The 18,444-nt window shown below is 38.1% G+C and overlaps 1 protein-coding gene across 1 annotated transcript in view; it reads left to right on the top strand.

Annotated features, from left to right (window-relative positions):
• LOC109109243 (transcription factor Maf-like) overlaps positions 1–16,004 on the top strand; it is a 114,798-nt gene extending 98,794 nt beyond the window's left edge. Inside the window, exon 3 of the mRNA XM_042743775.1 lies at positions 15,552–16,004. The gene's annotated coding sequence lies outside the window, so the exon portion shown is untranslated. The remainder of the gene's footprint in view (positions 1–15,551) is intronic.
• The last annotated feature ends 2,440 nt before the right edge of the window (positions 16,005–18,444 follow it).

The following is an 18,444-nucleotide window of genomic DNA, read 5'->3' as shown; positions in this document are numbered from 1 at the left end:
AGGTGTGGTGCATCCGTTCATGGTGATGCAGGGACTACCCCTTTCAACAGTGACCAATGACTTTTTTCCCTAAAAGGTTTTGGAATTTAATTTTAAAATGTTGTTATATGTTTGTTTATACATTCAAAAATGTGCACAAATACGCCAATAAGAACAATCTGGACCAGAACCTAAGGATGGCCCAGTGTGCCAGAGGGCCCTTGAAATAGTCTATTATAACTGTGCATACCATATCGAATAGACAGTTCTCATAAAATGTACACTGGCAGTGAAGTCTGACTAATAACATTTATTTAAGCACATAGATACTATAGGAATCTAAAACATCTGTTTTAAATTTCACACTTCCCCCACTTAACTCTTGTATATTTGTTTTCAAAGCTCACATTTTCATTGATTTTGCTGTAGAACTTAATACATATTGATTTGCCTTTTAAAATTCACATTGGTACTGATTTTAGCGCTGAGTAAAGTGGGGTGCCACATTTCTACAGAGCAAATATTTATTTTCTATCCATTCCATAGAGAGTTATAAACCTGAGCAGTGATCATTAAACACTCTGTATCTGTCCATAATGTCGTCACAACTGCAAATATCACATCTGGACAAGTGAAAAAAAAAAACCTTTAGTGGGTCATTCCACAAAATCAGTGCATTTTGCTTCCCTAAGAGATAATCAAATATACAATTATACATACAAATATAACAACAAATAAATGTATGATTTAAAAACATAACAATACTATGTATTCTTTCATCAATATTACATAACAAAAAAAATCATTTAAATATTATTTTAAATAATTTAAATAATATTTATGCCGATTCAAGTTCAATTCAATTCAAGTTTATTTGTATAGCGCTTTTTTACGATACAAATCATTGCAAAGGAACTTTACAGAAAATTAAGTTTCTACAATATTTAGTAGTAGCTTATCAGTGGAGACTGTCAGTTCATGTACATATGGCAGAAATGTTCAGAAAAATCAATAAAAGACCTAAACAAACAGACGATTAACACGATTAACACTATTAACAGCAATTATGCAATCAAACTTATAGCAAAATGTGGTAGTTCTGTATGTTGTCTCTGAGGTCCTCTGAGGGGTTGGCATCATCTCTTCTCAGGTGTTCTGGATCCAGACTGGAGCTTGTGTAAATCCTAGTTACCACGGATGTAATTAGTTTAACCCAAGCTAAAGAATAATAATGCGCATATGATCAGATATAACTGCAGTCCAAAATTATGAGATGCATTATTTGAATGCTTGGCCAAAGAGGTGTGTTTTTAATCTATATTTAAACAGAGGAAGTGTGTTTGAACCCCGAACATTATCAGGAAGGCTATTCCAGAGTTTGGGAGCCAAATGCGAAAAAACTCTACCTCCTTTAGTGGACTTTGCTATCCTAGGTACTATCAAAAGTCCAGCGTTTTTTGACCTTAGGGAGCGTGATGGGTTGTAGCGTGGTAGAAGACTAGTTAGGTACGCAGGAGCTAAGCCATTAAGGGCCTTATAAGTAATAATATTTTGTAACTCATACGGAACTTAATAGGTAGCCAGTGCAGAGACTGTATAATTGGGGTAATATGATCATATTTTCTTGACCTGGTAAGGACTCTAGCCGCTGCATTTTGGACTACTTGTAGCTTGTTTATTGAGGATGCAGGACAACCACCTAGCAGTGCATTACAATAGTCCAGTCTAGAGGTCATGAATGCATGAACAAGCTTTTCTGCATCAGGAACAGGTAACATGTTTCGTAGCTTGGCAATGTTTCTAAGATGGAAGAATGCTGTTTTTGTAACATGGGAAATATGATTTTCAAAAGACAAGTTACCGTCTAATATAACACCCAGATTTTTGACAGTAGAGGAAGTAACAGTACATCCGTCTAGTTGCAAACTGTAATGTACGAGATTCTGTTTAATGTTTTCGGGTCCAATAAGTAATATCTCTGTCTTATCTGAATTTAATAGGAGAATTATTGGTCATCCAATCTTTTACATTTTTAACACACTCTGTTAGCTTAGATAATTTTGAAGTTTCACCTGGTCTTGTTGAGATATATAGTTGAGTATCATCAGCATTACAGTGGAAACTAATCCTGTATTTTCTAATCATATTACCAAGGGGCAACATGTATATTGAAAATAGCAGATGACCTAGGACAGATCCTTGTGGCACTCCATATTTTACTGGTGATAAATGAGATGACTCCCCATTTAGATAAACAAAGTGGTAGCGATCGGAGCACAATTGAGCAGACACAACTTTTTCTTAAATTTATACATAAATGAAAGATTTGAAATGGGTCTGTAATTTGCCAGTTCACTAGGATCTAGTTGTGGTTTCTTAATAAGAGGCTTAATAACCGCCAGCTTGAATGGTTTTGGGACGTGACCTAAAGATAACGACGAGTTAATAATATTGAGAAGCGGTTTTTCTGCTACAGGTAACAACTCTTTCAGTAATTTAGTAATGTAGGCGATAAAGGTAAGATTTTTGGACTGTCCCTCAATATGATGTTTTCTTTTTCAGCAGGACTTTTAAGGTTTTTTTTTTTTTTTTAAAGTGCAGTTACATCAGTCTTAGATCAATGTTTTGTCTGTCCACAAACATGATGCCTCCATTGGATTCATTTTAAGGCACTACCAAGCTGCATCATCTTCTCTGCAAGACTGTCTCTCTTCCCAATTCTAGTAAAAACCATACAAGTGAGTTAAGGGAAATGTTTTGTAGAGATATTAGGCGCCACTCTTCTTGTCAGTAGATGACCCCGCTAGGACTCCTGTCAGTTGATATCCCAGAGTCCTCTGGTGTAGCGTCAGACAAGCGGACACTCGGCAAACGACTCAGGCCAGGTGTAACAGTTTCAGCTAATTGCCTCATTAATGATTAAGCACATCCAGCCTGCTCTAGCACTTCGCTTTGTGGTGAGCAAATTGTTCTGATTGGTTTTATGCTGTCAATTATTGATGAGACAGCAAGCTCAAATGCTAGCACATGGGTTAGAAGCTTCTCAGAGAGCTATCTCATCCATTACATTGCACTCTTCATTGCTAGTGATAAAAACAAAATTCCCACTTTAATAGTAATACAGTATCCTGTCCATGGGTCACATTGAAAAGCTTGAATTTGTAGTCACAGAGGACACTAACTGAGTTCAGCGTTACATAGATACCTCTGTAGATGAATACATTCTGGACATGGAAACTGTCCTGAATGTCTCGTATTCAATTTCAGATCTGGGGCTGCTCTGAGATATGTATGGTCATAAAAGCATTAGGGCTAAAAGAAGCTCAGCTCGTTTCTAACTCTAAACGAGATACATTTAACCAGATCCCTGTGGATAACATGGGTGATTAGTATTTTTGGTTACCTTTTACACAGATATAATGGTGCATCTGTTAGAACAGACATAATCTTATGTGGTTCTTAAGTGCATTTGAAACTCATTGTCTACTTTCACTGAACAAAATAATGGTATAATACTGTTCTTTGTCTCAAATCCTAATGAGTGGCCTATCTGCATTTTTAGGCACCATAAACAGACTCGTATGCAAAGGCTGTCAATTGTAGGTGGTTAAATTTTAGGGAAACCGCAAAAATTCCCAAGTGCTTTGTGGGAAAACTCAATCAATCAATCGATCAAAGGTGGAAAATGAAGCTGAGAGAAATAGTTGTGAATGGATGCATGCAAAAAAGCAATAAATAAATATCTCACTTATTATCTAATTATGTTTGCTAAAGCATAGTTTTATGGGATATGTTCAAAGAAGTACTAAATGAAACGTGAGCAACAAGTTGTCAAATCATTTGGCTTACTGAGGAGAGGTGTGCTATTATTTTTCTAGGTTAAATAAATAAATAAGCTCTAAAGATATGCTGAAAGATTGACCCGAGACATATTTAGATACTAGAATAACATTTCTAGAGACTTGGTTGTGGGTTCTTTTTCACTGGGCATTAGCAACCATAATGAGGTGCTGGAAACCATTCTGATCTCTTTTGCAACATTCTGACAACCACCAACTACACATTTGCATTGTGGTATACACATTTCACCACTTCACATTTGAAGAAGAAGAAGGAGGAGGAGTAGAAGAAGAAGAAGAAGAAAGTACTTTATCTAGCGTTTCTGTTAACAAAGTTCCTGTCAATAAAGAACATTTTAAATCGGTTGTTTCATGTATGACACAGGCAGCAGACATAAAGTCAAGCACACAAGAGAGACAACATGGGTGCTTCTCAATTCTTATTTGTGCATCCTCATTTCCTCTCCTTGCTTCCTTACCTAGCGTCTTAGCTCCGCCCCTTCAGGATGTGAGGGAAGGATGCAAGGAAAAGACGCAAGGACGGAGGGGGTGAATCAAGTGTAATGATATTTCCTCGCTCCTTTTAGTGTCACTTCAAAGCATCATCAGCTGCGCTAAAAGGATCTGCCCTTATGTTGTTAAAGTTTGTTATTTAAGACATTCATAATAAATATTAATAAAGCAAGATGCCCTGTTTGAAATATACACATGTATGCTTTATTTAAACTGAAAAGTTAAAATATATATTAAAATTATTACAGAAGATGTGAAGGGGGAGGATAATTTATACGTGCATCAGGTTTTTCGATGAAAAACACTTCCGCAAAGGATACACCTGTGTATCCTCGCTCATGACTCCTCAGGAAGCCTCCTCACTCCTCAATCCTCGCCTCCTCGTGATGCAATTAGAGAATTGAGATGTCCTGAGCTCGATCGGTTTCCGGGTCATAGGATGGAGGACGGAGGAGTGAGGAAATGAGGAGGGATATTGAGAAGCACCCCATGTCACATGTTAGTGTTACACCCACTAGCTGGAGTGCCCTATGACCTTCATCCGAGGGCACTCCAGCTAGTGGGTGTTACAGTTAGCAAGTTACAAAATCTACAGGCTAAAACCAGTGTTGGGGGTAACGCATTACAAGTAACGCGAGTTACGTAATCAGATTACTTTTTTCAAGTAACTAGTAAAGTAACGCATTACTTTTTAATTTACAAGAAAATATCTGAGTTACTTTTTCAAAAAAGTAACGCCAGTTACTTTGTATTCCCATTTTTTGACTGACAAGCCTCCTGTTCCCATATTGGGAGAAATCGGAAGTATGGAGGCGTTGTTTGCGCTGTGTGAACATGATGTTACTGTAGTTCTAGACTAAATGTGAATGTGCATTAATTCATCCTACTCACAAAAAAACAAAAAACAAAACAGATTTAGTATTCATCAAAATTAATCAAAACAGTGAAATGCAAACTTAGAATATGACGCAAACCTGCAATAACTAAATATATTAAATAACACAAATGTATCTATTCCCATTTTATTAACAGTGTCTTTGCTGCTGACCTTTAATGATCCAGTTCAACCATACTAATAATCAAAAATTACTTTAGATAAACTAACAGTTGTGCTTCATTGTTTTTTTTTTTATTGCTGAAGAGTGTTGAACCTTCTTCTCCTGTGTTCTACTGTACAGACGTGAATTTACTTTTCCTTCAGCCTGAGGTTTATTCATTACACTTTTTGGTGTGAAAGGACTTTTACATTTGCTATAAATAGAACTTCTTATATTAAAAACAATCAAGCCCTGCTCATATTTAAAAAGTAACGTGAAAGTAACGCAAAAGTAATGTAACACATTACTTTCCATAAAAAGTAACTAAGTAACGTATTTAGTTACTTTTTTAGGGAGTAACGCAATATTGTAAGGCATTACTTTTAAAAGTAACTTTCCCCAACGCTGGCTAAAACACACACGTGGAACATACGTCAGTATAAAATATTCTATATAAATTATTGAAGTCACAGTGAGCCAAAGAAAACAGTCAAGACACTAACATTTGGTTATTTGACACTTATTTCAAGGTATGTTTTGTTTTGCAGATTTGCAGACACTTCACATTATTGCCATTTTATTGACTCTTAAGACACCACAAACAACACCAAAATTAATATAATAAACATTTTGATTGTGTTGCTTGGCATACACACCCACATTCAGAATGAGAGACTGGCAGCAGTAGCACACAGCTCTCAGCGGATGCTGATGCTGATGCATTAGATGCATGTTGCATGTACTGTAAGTGGTTTGCAAGTGCACATGCATGACTAAAATTAAAAATGTGCTGTGTAAATAAGTTCAGACAGCTCATTTGTATACCAACATGGTTGACAACCTTACCAAAAAGAAGTATACTTTAAGTTTATTTTATTAAGTATATGTTAAGTAAAGTTCAAGTATATTTTAAGTATACCTTATAAGTATACAAATATCAGTGTACTAGTAGTATACTTGTAAGTGTGCTATTTCAATCCTCCTTGAGACTAAATTGGCCCACATTCTAGTATACAAAAATATACTTTTAAGTATACTTTAAGTATAACTAGTTTACCTCTATGTTTTTAGTTTGTACTGCACCTATACTAAAAGTGAACTTAACGGTATACTGATAGTTTACTAATAAGATACTTGTAGCATCTTTAGTGCACTTTGAAGAATAGTCTTAGTAAACTAATAGTTTATTAGTTTTATACTGCAAGTACAGTGTACTTGTCAGTTCTTTAAGTGAACTTTACATCATACCTTAAGTATACTACTATGTCCCTATATTTATGAATGTTTATATATTTTGCTATATGAATATCTGAACACACAAATCATCAAAGAAAGAACACTAAATAAATAATAAATAAACAAATAAACAACATTTATTAACAACAATATTACGTATATATATAAACAAAATGTACATGGAGTCCAAAAGATTGACAATCATTATTACCTCTTCATGGGTCAAAATATATTCCACAATGTTACACAATTTTGATGCTGTTTTATGTCTGCTGATCATGTTAGATTACATTTGAAAGCATCAGTTGTTTTTTGGTTTCTGTACAGAAGATGTGTAATAGCGCCCCCTACCGTATATCAATGTAAATATTATGGGAGCGCAAGTAGGCTATAGCTCAAATAAATGTATACTGTTTCTAAGTATAAGTCAAGTATACTTAACTCTTTTCCCGCCATCTCGCCTTTTAGAAGGCAACGCTTCCCCGCCAAAGACGTGTTTTTACGCCATTTTATGTTTTCACTGTTATACACATGGGGGCGATATAACACATCTTCTGACCTGTACAAAATCTCCCGAACAAAAACACACGGAGAAATGAGCGATCTCTCATTTATACAGATGCATATATATATATATATATATATATATATATATATATATATATATATATAAAAACCCTGATCATCAGCAATAGACAGCATATAAATGAAAACTGCATAATGTTATGGAGTAAAATGTTGATCCAGGAAGTGGTATATGTCTGTGCAAGCTTTGGAGGTGTTGATGGAAGTGATTTTCTGGATTTATGCGTTGATAATCATACTGAATAATATCCAGATGTAGTTTTTGATAAAAATGTGATTTTCGCACCTTTTTGCTCAAAACTATATATTTTTATGAAACCTACTTATATTGAGGTGTTGATAAAAAAAAAAAATAAAAAATAAAAACCTTTAAGCTAGAATAAAACAGATTTTTTTTGTTCGTTTTGATTGTTTAAAAGTAGAGGCTCTCTACAAATATTCATACAGCCAAATATACTGGAGGCCATCAAATTTGAATGAAAATCATCAAAATCGCTGATGGTGGCTGGCAACTTTTTTCAAAAATGCTGGCGGGGAAAGAGTTAAATGTCATTTTAAGTATATTTCTGAGAAGTAGATAAATAGTAGACTGAAAGTACACTTTCCTATTATTAGTTTAAAAGAAGTATACTAATAGCACACTTGAATAAACATCTTTTTTGTAAGGGCAGCTGTTAATACATAACCCTCATTCCCTGATAGAGGGAACGGAGACGTTATGTTGTGACAACGTTAGGGAATTCACTTGGGACCCCCAGTCATCGCTGACTTTAAGAGAAAATGCCACTGAAATTTGGCTAGTGGATTTTGCATACCTGACCCACCTCCTGTGCATACAGGTATAAATGGGCAACTGGTGCATCCACTCTAAATGCTAAGGAGCCGAGAACTTGTCCCTGGCCACCAGCAATGGTTCGAGGTTGTGACATTGAGTCTATCCTAACAACAATTTTACCAATTATATGATTTTTCTGAAATGTTCTAAGCCTACAGATTAATAATGCTAAATGTAGATCAGAAACATCTTGTCACATCTGGTTTGAACAGTCATAGGTTATAGATAGATGAATAGATAGTATGAAAAATAACTATATTTGCAGCATTGTTGTTTTCTGCTGTGTTTTGTTTTTGTTAAAATAACTGCGTTATCCGCAGCTCTAAACTTGGCGCTGGTGCACGTCTGGATAGAGAGAAAGCACATGGCTTTTGATAAAAATACTAGAAGATACAGGCTAGCGGTGAAAGATATTTACCATAAATGACCCTGAGCACTTGTTATGTGCGCTGCTCACAAAATAGTGCTGTGTTACGGCTCGCGGCCCGGATCGATGTCGGGTTCGGATGCAGTCTGACTTTTTAATATCAGTTATACAAGTATTTAAGGATAAAAGACTCAAGTTGCTTTTAAAATATTCACTAGTCCTTTTCCTAGAGTCAAGTCAAGTCTGAAGTAATTTCAGGTCGAGTCTGAGTCAACTCAGAAGTCAAAAAAATGTGACTCGAGTGTGACTCCGAGTCACTAACTCGAGTGCCTATCTCTGGCTCTTATGGGACACAGCAACGCCAAGGCTTGATCTGCCTCCTCCAAGGGCAGTGCTTGCAGGTTCACCAACTGATTATGAAATAAAAAATGGTGGGACCCTTTGGCATGTAACCAGGTTGGGGTCTCATGACAATGTGAAAGTAGGCTGGCCCAAACACACAGCCCTCTTCGCGCACCAAAAGGTCCCTAACCCTCTTGATGGAAGTGACCACGGTCAGGAGCTCTGTCTTAGCAGACAGGAACTTAAATTCAACTGAATCGAGAAGCTCAAAGGGACCTCTCTGAAGTCCAGCCGACTGACGATGAGATTGAGCTTTCCCGGGGGACCGGCCGTCCACTGCATCTTGATGTGCTGCGATAGCAGTCACATACACTTTCAAGGTGGAGGGTGACAGCATATGCTCCAACCTTTCTTGCAGGAAAGAAAGTACTAATCCAATTGTGCATTTCCGAGGGTCTTCTCTGTGAGAAGAACACCAGTCTGCGAACATACTCCACTTCAGGGCATAGGCTTGCCTTGTCGAGGGAACTCTAGCCTGATTGTGGGAGACCACTCAAGTCCACAGATCTGGACACGGGTGCCACATGGTGCCAAGCCCCTGAGAAAAGAGGTCCTTCCTCAGAGGGATGTGCCAGGGAGGGGCTGTCACAAGGAGCATGAGTTCCGGAAACCAGGTCCGGGTGGGCCAGTACGGCGCAACCAGCAGGACCTGTTCCTCATCCTTCCTGACCGTGCACAGTGGGGAAATGTATACTTACGTAGTAAGTGGGGAAATGTATACTTACTTGGGGAAATGTATACTTACGTAGAGCCTAAGGCCAGCTGTGTGCCAGCCCGTCAGTGCCAAGGGGGGCCTCAGTCAGGGAGTTATACAGCTGGCAGTGGAAGGACTCAGGTATACCTAGGCTTCCCCGAATTGACTCCAGATCAGCCGGATCATCTCGGGATGGATTCCCCATTCTCCAGGGAATGTGAGCTGTCATGAGTGTGCGTCTGCTGCATGATTGAGCTCCCTGGGATGTGGACAGCCCGCAGTGACTTCAGCTGTATCTTACTCCTGAGGAGGAGATGATGGACAAGCTGCGACATGCGACGTGATGGTAGACCTCCTTGTCGTTTGATGTATGAGACAGCTGCAGTGTTGTCCGTGCAGACCAAGCAGCAGCAGTGCCTAGCAACAGTAGCCAGAACGGGGGGACAGGAAAGCCCGAAGGGGAGGACCCTGTACAGTCATGCCTGACCCCCGAACGCAAACCGTGGGAACGGTCTGTGTCAGTGGAGAATCGAGACATGAAAGTAAGTGTCATTCAGGTCGACCGCTGCAAACCAATCCTGGGGTTGGATGCATCTGATAATGCGCTTCTGCATTAGCATCTTGAATGGGAGCTTGGAAAGGGCCTGATTCAAGACTCGCAGATCCAGGATTGTCCGAAGGCCACCGCCTTTCTTGGATACAATAAAGTAGGGGCTGTAAAACCCCTGCCTCATCTCAGCTGGAGGGACTGGCTCGATTGTATCATTTTCCAGGAGGACAGCAATCTCCTTGTGCAAGACAGGTGTGTAACGCCGCTGAACTTGGGAGGTTGCCTAGTGAACTGAATCACATAGCTGCATCTAATTGTGGGATTGAGCCTGCGAGATGGACTGGGCAGCGGCCTAGGTGTCAATTCAGCACAGGGCGGAGTGGCTCTAGAGGATGCAAGAGGGCACCCACAGCGACGAGCAGATTGAGGCCTGGCCTGCGGGGCAAAGGTGGATGGTGGTGCATCATGCGGGCAATGGCGAGAACTGCTGGGCAAAGCCCTCGACAGTGTCCCCGAACAGCACAGCCTGGGAGATGGGAGCATCGAGAAAGCGTGCTTTGTTGACTACCTTCATCTCTGCCAGGTTGAGCCAGAGATGGCACTCGTGGACCACCAGAGTGGACATCGCCTTCCTGAGGGACCGTGCCATGACTTTTGTCGCATGGAGGTGAAGTCAGTCGGAGAGTGCAGCTCTTGCATCAACCTTGGGTCGGTGCTACCCTTGTGCATTTGTTTCATTGCCTTGGCATGGTGGACCTGCAGGAGAGTCATGGCATGCTTGGCAGGGGCGGCCTGGCCTGCAGCACTGTAATCTTTGGTCTCAAAAGCAGCCGTCAGCCTAAAGGCTTTGGACAGGAGATGCGGACAATTACTCCAAGTGGCGGCATAGCAGTTTTAAAAAGGAGAGGCTAGATCGCAGCGAAGCCATGCTCATACGCCCACAACAGGCACATGAGTCATCCACGAACGCAGCTTCAGCGTGTTGGATGCTCATACACTGAAGACAACGATCGTGTTCATCTTTAGAAGACAGGTAAAGACCACAACCAAGATGGGGGTGGCTCAGGTATGCAAAATCCACTACCCAAATTTCATTGGCGTTTTCTCTGGAAGTCAGAGATGACTGGGGCTCCCAAGTGAATCCCCTAATGTTGTCACAACATAACTCGCAGTGACCGAAAGTTAGGGAACTGTGACATTTCATTCACTGATGCTCTTCAATCTGCAATGCTAAACCCAGCATGGGTTTACACCAGGGTTCCTCAATAGGTGACTGGTAATTTCAAATAATGTGGCATGAAAATTCAAACGCACCATCAGAAAGCAACATTAACTTACATTGTGTCTACATCGGACACGAGCGGCGCAGCGCGATGCAACAAAATACAATATAACTTATTATAATCAGTGATGCTGTCTACACTGGATGCGGCACAGCGCAGTGCGACAAATCCCCGACAGAAAACTGCTGACTCATTCTATTTATGACGTGCTGACACAAAGTTCAAATTATTTGCAATGCTCTGTCGCGTCCAGTGTAGATATACGATGTGACAGCAAAAACATGGCAAGTGTGAAGTATAGAAAAGTGGACACTGAAAATAGATGATTCAAATGTGAATGGACTGAACAGTTCTGAGTGAGTGATACCATCTTTGTTATGGATGTTGGTTCGCAGTGAGTTCACAGTTTTAACGTAAGTTTGATTTAGCCCAATTAGTTTTCAAGATCTGAGATAAAATATCTGTTGTTGCTTTCACTATGGCTATAAAGATCATGCAAAATAATATTCAAACTCACATTAGACACTTTTAACATTGAATAAAGCACATAATCATTACCTGAGGTTATCACTGTCATATTTTGTATGCTGTTCCTGCCACGACATCGCAGAAAATAAAAAACATTTCTAAAATAGAATTCCGTGTTTCTTATTGTCACATTTTGCTGTTGCGGGTGTTAGGACAAAATCTACATGGAAAAGATACTTTTTATCACGTCGCATCACGTCTCAAAAAATTTAAGTATAAAAATATTAATGCTGACAGATCTAATAATTGAATCTGCAATTAGGGAAAGTGGAGAGAAGAGATCTAGTCTAAGATGAGCAGGAACAGTTGATTTGCATGGCAGACACTGAGGTCCAGATTTTTTGTTAGTTCATTTGTTTTTAATATTCAACAGGCAAAGTTGTTCTGTATCTAAATGCAAAAATGTTCATAATTCTTTGAATAAAACCAACTACTTGTGGAAAAAATCTGAATATTTATCTTGTGACCATCTTTTTATTATTTTACCAAAAGCAACAATAATATAATAATTGTAATAATAATAATAATAATAATAATTTATATATATATATATATATATATATATAGTGGCATATATATATATATATATATATAGGTCAGTGGCCCTTGGCTTTGTATTGTTGGCAGAATTTGGCCCTCAGTGAAAACTAATTAAGGAACCCTGGTTTACACTATATGCGGTGTGATGACCAACCAAATCTCCAAGTGCTCTTATGAGAACCAGGCTGAAAAACTTGCACCCCACTTTATATAGCAGAAGGTGATTATTATACTCTGGTGCTGTTCAAACCAGACAGGAGATTAACAGACCGGTGTGTGTTGCATGCATTCAAACCCTCTTGCAAATTGATTGATTCATATGGGACTTTTTTTTTTTTTTTGTACACCGAAATCTTGTTTTCTTAAAGTAGCACATACTGTACATGCCAAGCAAAATTAATAGTTTTTACTTAATGGCCCACCCACATGCAGGAAAGTGTGGGGAAGCATGAATCATCCATCTGTATCCTTCATCATTCCCAGACATGCCTTTTTGGATGCAATATGACTGAATTCAAAGCATACAGTGTTTAGACTGTAATACTGTTCTGAACTACTAGTGGCAGTTATGCTTCAAAACTAGCACTCTGTTCAATACATAAATAAATAAACAAACTGAATTAGCCAATCAGCATTGAGTGTTCACTTTCAGCGCTGATGAGTGTTGAGAAAAGAAACCTCGTAGAGGAGGCTAGCCTCCCTTCTGGTATATCAACCAATCATCATAGAGACGAAAATTACGTGATATTAGTTTGAGGTTTGAATGTCTCGCGCTGCACTGATAAGGCACCAAGTAATTATGATGAGCAGCGATATTGAATATTTGATCGCCAACAGATTTGCCAAGCTGTCATTCAGACAGTGTATATACAAATTAAATAAAAAAAAACCTCTAAGCTGGATATAGGCTACAACAGTCGGCTTAATTAAACAGCACAACAGGCAGCTCTCTATTAACACAAACTTTTAAGAAGGGATGGATGTTTGCTTCAGGTGATAGGACAGGTAAGTGAAATTATATTATATTGTAGTATGTGTGTCGTTTTCTTTACGTTTTCTGACTAAAAGCAACCAAAAAGCCATTTTAAAGTGGTTAAGCAAATAATAATAATAATAATCGGCAGGGATCCCAGACCAATACAATTAATATGCCTCCTCTTTTTTTTTTTTTTAAACCCACTAGCCGCCACTGAAGATCATCACAAATTAAACAAAATTTTGATGCACATTTTTTCTTATTAAATCAAATATTCCACCTTGTACTACAATTGATAGAGAATCACTTACGACACTTTGCTGTAGGCCTATTCCACATAATAATATTCAATAAAACAATATACAATATGATTTGTTAACACATAGGCTACCTAGGAGCTTGCTGCATGAATCTGTGAGTACGGTTTACAAACCCGAAGGAACGGGCTGCGAAAGCATGCACACGGATGATGAATTTGTGGTTACATTTGTTAAACCGAGGGAACAGTTTAAGAATTTGTGAGTACGGTTTATAAACTGAGGGGATGGATTGCAAAACCATCGGCATAGATTTATTTATTTCTCCTACAGGTGATTTCTCAGGCTCTGTAAAGATGCCTATTTTGAGTGGAAGCAGAAACACGTGGTTTTTCATGCCTGTCTCTTTAAATGCAAATGTGCTGCTGCTCCCCACCCCCTTTTCCAGAATAGAGCTGAGTCATTACAGCTTGGACCTGCTAAAAACATCTGTTTTGGTTCTGATTATCATGTTTATCACACTGAAATCATGCGTTTTAAACCATATTAGTTTAAGCTTCTGATATAGGGTTTTCTGAGTGCACACATCTGAGGCACATGGACAGAAAGCAACTGTCACAGCATGAAAGTACTAAACTAAGTTCTTATTCACACAAGTTTATGTTAAAAACACATGAGTTAAAAAAAACAGTTGGTTATGTCTGTGAAGGTTTTAGATCTGTGTGGCAGCATTAATATATACAGTAAATAAATAAATAATTCCACTGATCTCTTGTCTCCTCTGAGGCTGGGACTCTAAACAGTGTTCTGTGCTCGTCTGTGCAGCCATTGACAGAACAGTTAGCATGTTTTGCTCATACTTTCGCCATGGCAGTAGAGCTGGTACACCGCTGTCGCTGGCAAGATTAAAATGACAGCACCGTGGGTGGAAGTTTACAGGTTAAGGGGTGGTAATATTATAATGAGATCCCTTTGCTACATCACCAAGGGAGCGAAATCAGACACACTTGTTTTATCAGACCCTTGCAGAAAAAAGGTTTACCAAAACAAAGTTACTGGGTTAACCTATTTCACGTTTTCTTGGTTGGTAGATGCACTAGGGACCTTATTATAGCACTTAAAACCTAAAAAAGTCAGATTTTCATGATATGTCACCTTTAAATTGTTAAGATAAACTATACTAAATATATACATTTCATTCAATTAAGGGTCTGAATCTGCCTAAGGAGGGTAAAATAAGAATGGACAAAACACACTGTAAACATGTTTTGCTCATCTTCTTTTTTTTTTTTTTTTTTAAACTAAGTGACACCAATGGCAATGTGTTTGATTTTTAGTGTTAATTTTGGATCCTTTCCATCAGTATAATTTATTTTGAACATGATTCAATGTCAGAGAGAAATATCCGCCATTACTAATGGAGAAATACTATATGTTAAAGCGCTTAAAATTAGAAAAGAAATGACAGAAAATATTTTACCACATTAAATGGATGAATACAAAGATGTTTTGTAGGTCATAATGTTGAAAATAATATTATCATGCATGTATAAATTGCTTTTGGCATTGATTGTTTGAGAAGTGTTTGTGAAGGATTTTAGGTAGTGACCATTAATCACAATGCTGATGAGTGTTCTCCAGTGGTGTGGATTTAATTTAATCTGAAAATGGTGTTACCCCAAGCAGTGAACACTGTCGCTCCTAATCTTGGCATGGATGATGGCCCACTCACACTCACAGGGTGGTCACCCTAATTTTGGTTTCTTCTGAACAAACGAAAACCTAAACAGCCATGACTCATTTTACATCACTGGCAATCTCACTTCATAGAGTGTCTCCTGTGTCTCACACACAAAGAATTACTCATCTACAGTATGTCTCTTCCTCTCTTCTTCCTTATTTTTACACTCCTTATTTTCTCTTGCTGCAGATATCAAGGTGGCAGTTGATGAGATGACATGGCCTTCCACAAAGCACAAGACCTCAAACTCTCTGAAGACGATGCAACGAGAATCAAAACCATAATTCCCTCTCTTTCCATGGCGCTGTTCTTAAGGAGCTGAGTCCTTTGATAAGATCCCTTTTCTTCGACTGCACCTGCAGCTTCTTTTTTTCTACAACTAAACATATCAAATGGAAGAAAAATGGAAATGTGAAAGCAAACCTTAAATCTGAAAATGGCCAACCTTGTAGAAAGGATGTTATTCTGCTGTTGGAAACACTTTTCTTTTCAGGTGAAAAGAGAAAGAAAGAAAAAAAAAATCAGTGCATGTTGTGATAAGTGATCAGCAGACATTGCTTTACTAGGGCCACACTCAGCATCTTTGTAGATTACTTTCTTCCAATATTGTTATTATCGCAAGTAGGTATAGGCTGAAAATTATTTTTTCATGAGTTCCATGATTTCAAGCAAATTAATGAGTTAAAATAAATAAATAAATATATGTTTCAAAACTGGTAAGAATTAATATATATATATATATATATATATATATCTATATATATATATATATACATATATGTATATATAATTTTTTTTTATTTTTGTTCCCCTTCAAATCTTTTTCCTATCCCAATCATGTTATGTAGATAGTTTAATTAAAGCTTGTAAATCTATAGGGATATAGCAAATTTGAACAAAAATTGGAACTGAAAATGGACTGGTTCTCAGTCAATCAAAGTAGTTTTATTTTTGAGAGTAAATAATTGCTTCATGTACACACCTGATGTCCACTATATGAAGTTTCAAACGCAGGATTGGGAGGAGCTTAAACATTCAGTCCTGTCAATCATCACTACGAGTGTATATAAGTAGCAGTCATTGTGCCATACCAGCGACAATTCTTCCAGCATCCCTCTGTTTCCCCTTCTCCTCCTCTATTTCCTTCAGTTCTCCTCCAAACCATACAATCATGGGGGGATTGTAGCCAAGCCTCGGGTTTGAGCCTCCTTTGAGGACAGCAAGCCAAGTTTGTTTACCATTATCTAGCAGGTCTGAATGGGAAGACGAACTTAATACTAAAATATAGATATCCTACCTGATTAAATTACTAAATAAGCTGTAGAAATCACAGGAAGTTTGGAAATAAGTGACTAAATATAATTGAACATACAGTGCTGTTCAAAAGTTTTTGCCCCCTTCCTGTTTTTATTTTTTGCATATTTGTCACTCTTGAATGATTCAGATCATCAAACAAATTTTAATATTACACAAAGATAACCTGAGTAATTACAAAATGCAGTTTTGAAATAATAATGCCATTTATTAAGGGAAACAAGTTGTCCAAACCTACCTGGCACTACGTGAAAAAAGTAATTTCCCCTAAATCTAATAACTGGTTGGGCCACATTTTGCAGCAGCAACTGCAATCTAGCATTTGCGATAACTGGCAATGAGTTTTTCACATTGCTGTGGAGGAATTTTTGGCCTACTCTTCTTTGCAGAATTGTTTTAATTCAGCTACATTGGAGGGTTTAACAATGAATGGACTGTTTAAGGTCATGCCACAGCATCTCAATCGGATTTAAGTCTGGACTTTGATTTGGCTACTCCAAAACCTTAATTTTGTTTTTCTTTAGCCATTCAGAGGTGGACTTGCTGGTGTGTTTGGGATCATTGTCCTGTTGCATAGCCCAAGTGCGCTTGAGCTTGAGGTCACAAACTGATGGCCAGATTTTCTGATAGAGTGCAGAATTCATGTTTCCATCAATTATGGCAAGACATCCAGGTCCTGAAGCAGCAAAGCAGCCCCAGATCATCACACTACCACCACCATGTTTGACTGTTGGTTTGATGTTCTTTTTATGAAATGCTGTGTTAGTTTTACGCCAGATGCAACGGGACACACACCTTCCAAAATGTTACTGTTGTCATATCAGTCCACAGAATATTTGCCCAAAAGTCTTGGGGATAATCAAGATATTTTTTTTTGGCAAATGTGAGACAAGCCTTTTTGTTCTTTTTGGTCAGCAATGGCTTTAGCCTTGGAACTCTCTCATGGATGCCATTTTTTTTTTTTTCCCAGTCTCTTTCTTATTGTTGAATCATGAACACTGACCTTAATTGAGGCAAGTGAGGCCTGCAGTTATTTAGATATTGTTCTGGGTTCTTTTATGACCTCCTGGATGAGTCGCCATTGAACTCTTGGAGCAATTTCGGTTGGCCGGCCACTCCTGGGAAGGTTCACTGCTGTTCCAAGTTTTCTCCATTTGTGGATAATGGCTCTGACCGTGGTTCGCTGGAGTCCCAAAGCCTTAGAAATGGCTTTCTAACCATCACATTTAATTTTTCACGTACGGCCAACCTGGATTTGGACTGCTTTTTTCTCTTAATAAATGAAATCATCATTTAAACACTGCATTTTTTATTTACTTGCATTATATTTGTGTAATATTAAAATTTGTTTGATGATCTGAATCTTTCAAGTGTGACAAATATGTAAAAAAAAGAAAAAAAAAATTAAAACAGGAGGGGGCCAAAAACCTTTTCACGGCATTGCAATGAATAAAATTAATTTAAGTTACCCAAATATTCTGCTGTCATTTACTCACCCTCAAGTTGTTCTGGGGGTTGAGCTAAACCTTTAGGGTTATGACAGAGGCTAAGAAAAGAAAGAAAAAAAAGATAAAAAAGAGATACAGATTTCATATTTTATTCACTTAAACCATTGGGTTACTTATATAACACAAACTTTAAACAAGGTCAATTGTCACTTTGCAATTCACTGGATACCTCTTTAGCATCTATTTTCAACGTAAACTATTGCTATCAATTGTTTTCCTTACACATCAGGTCAAGACATTTAATTTTTTTATGCATTTGT

The sequence above is a fragment of the Cyprinus carpio genome, chromosome B18, assembly GCF_018340385.1.
Source record: "Cyprinus carpio isolate SPL01 chromosome B18, ASM1834038v1, whole genome shotgun sequence".
In the NCBI taxonomy this organism is placed as follows: Eukaryota; Metazoa; Chordata; class Actinopteri; order Cypriniformes; family Cyprinidae; genus Cyprinus; species Cyprinus carpio.
This window is presented reverse-complemented; position numbering and strand designations above follow the sequence as displayed.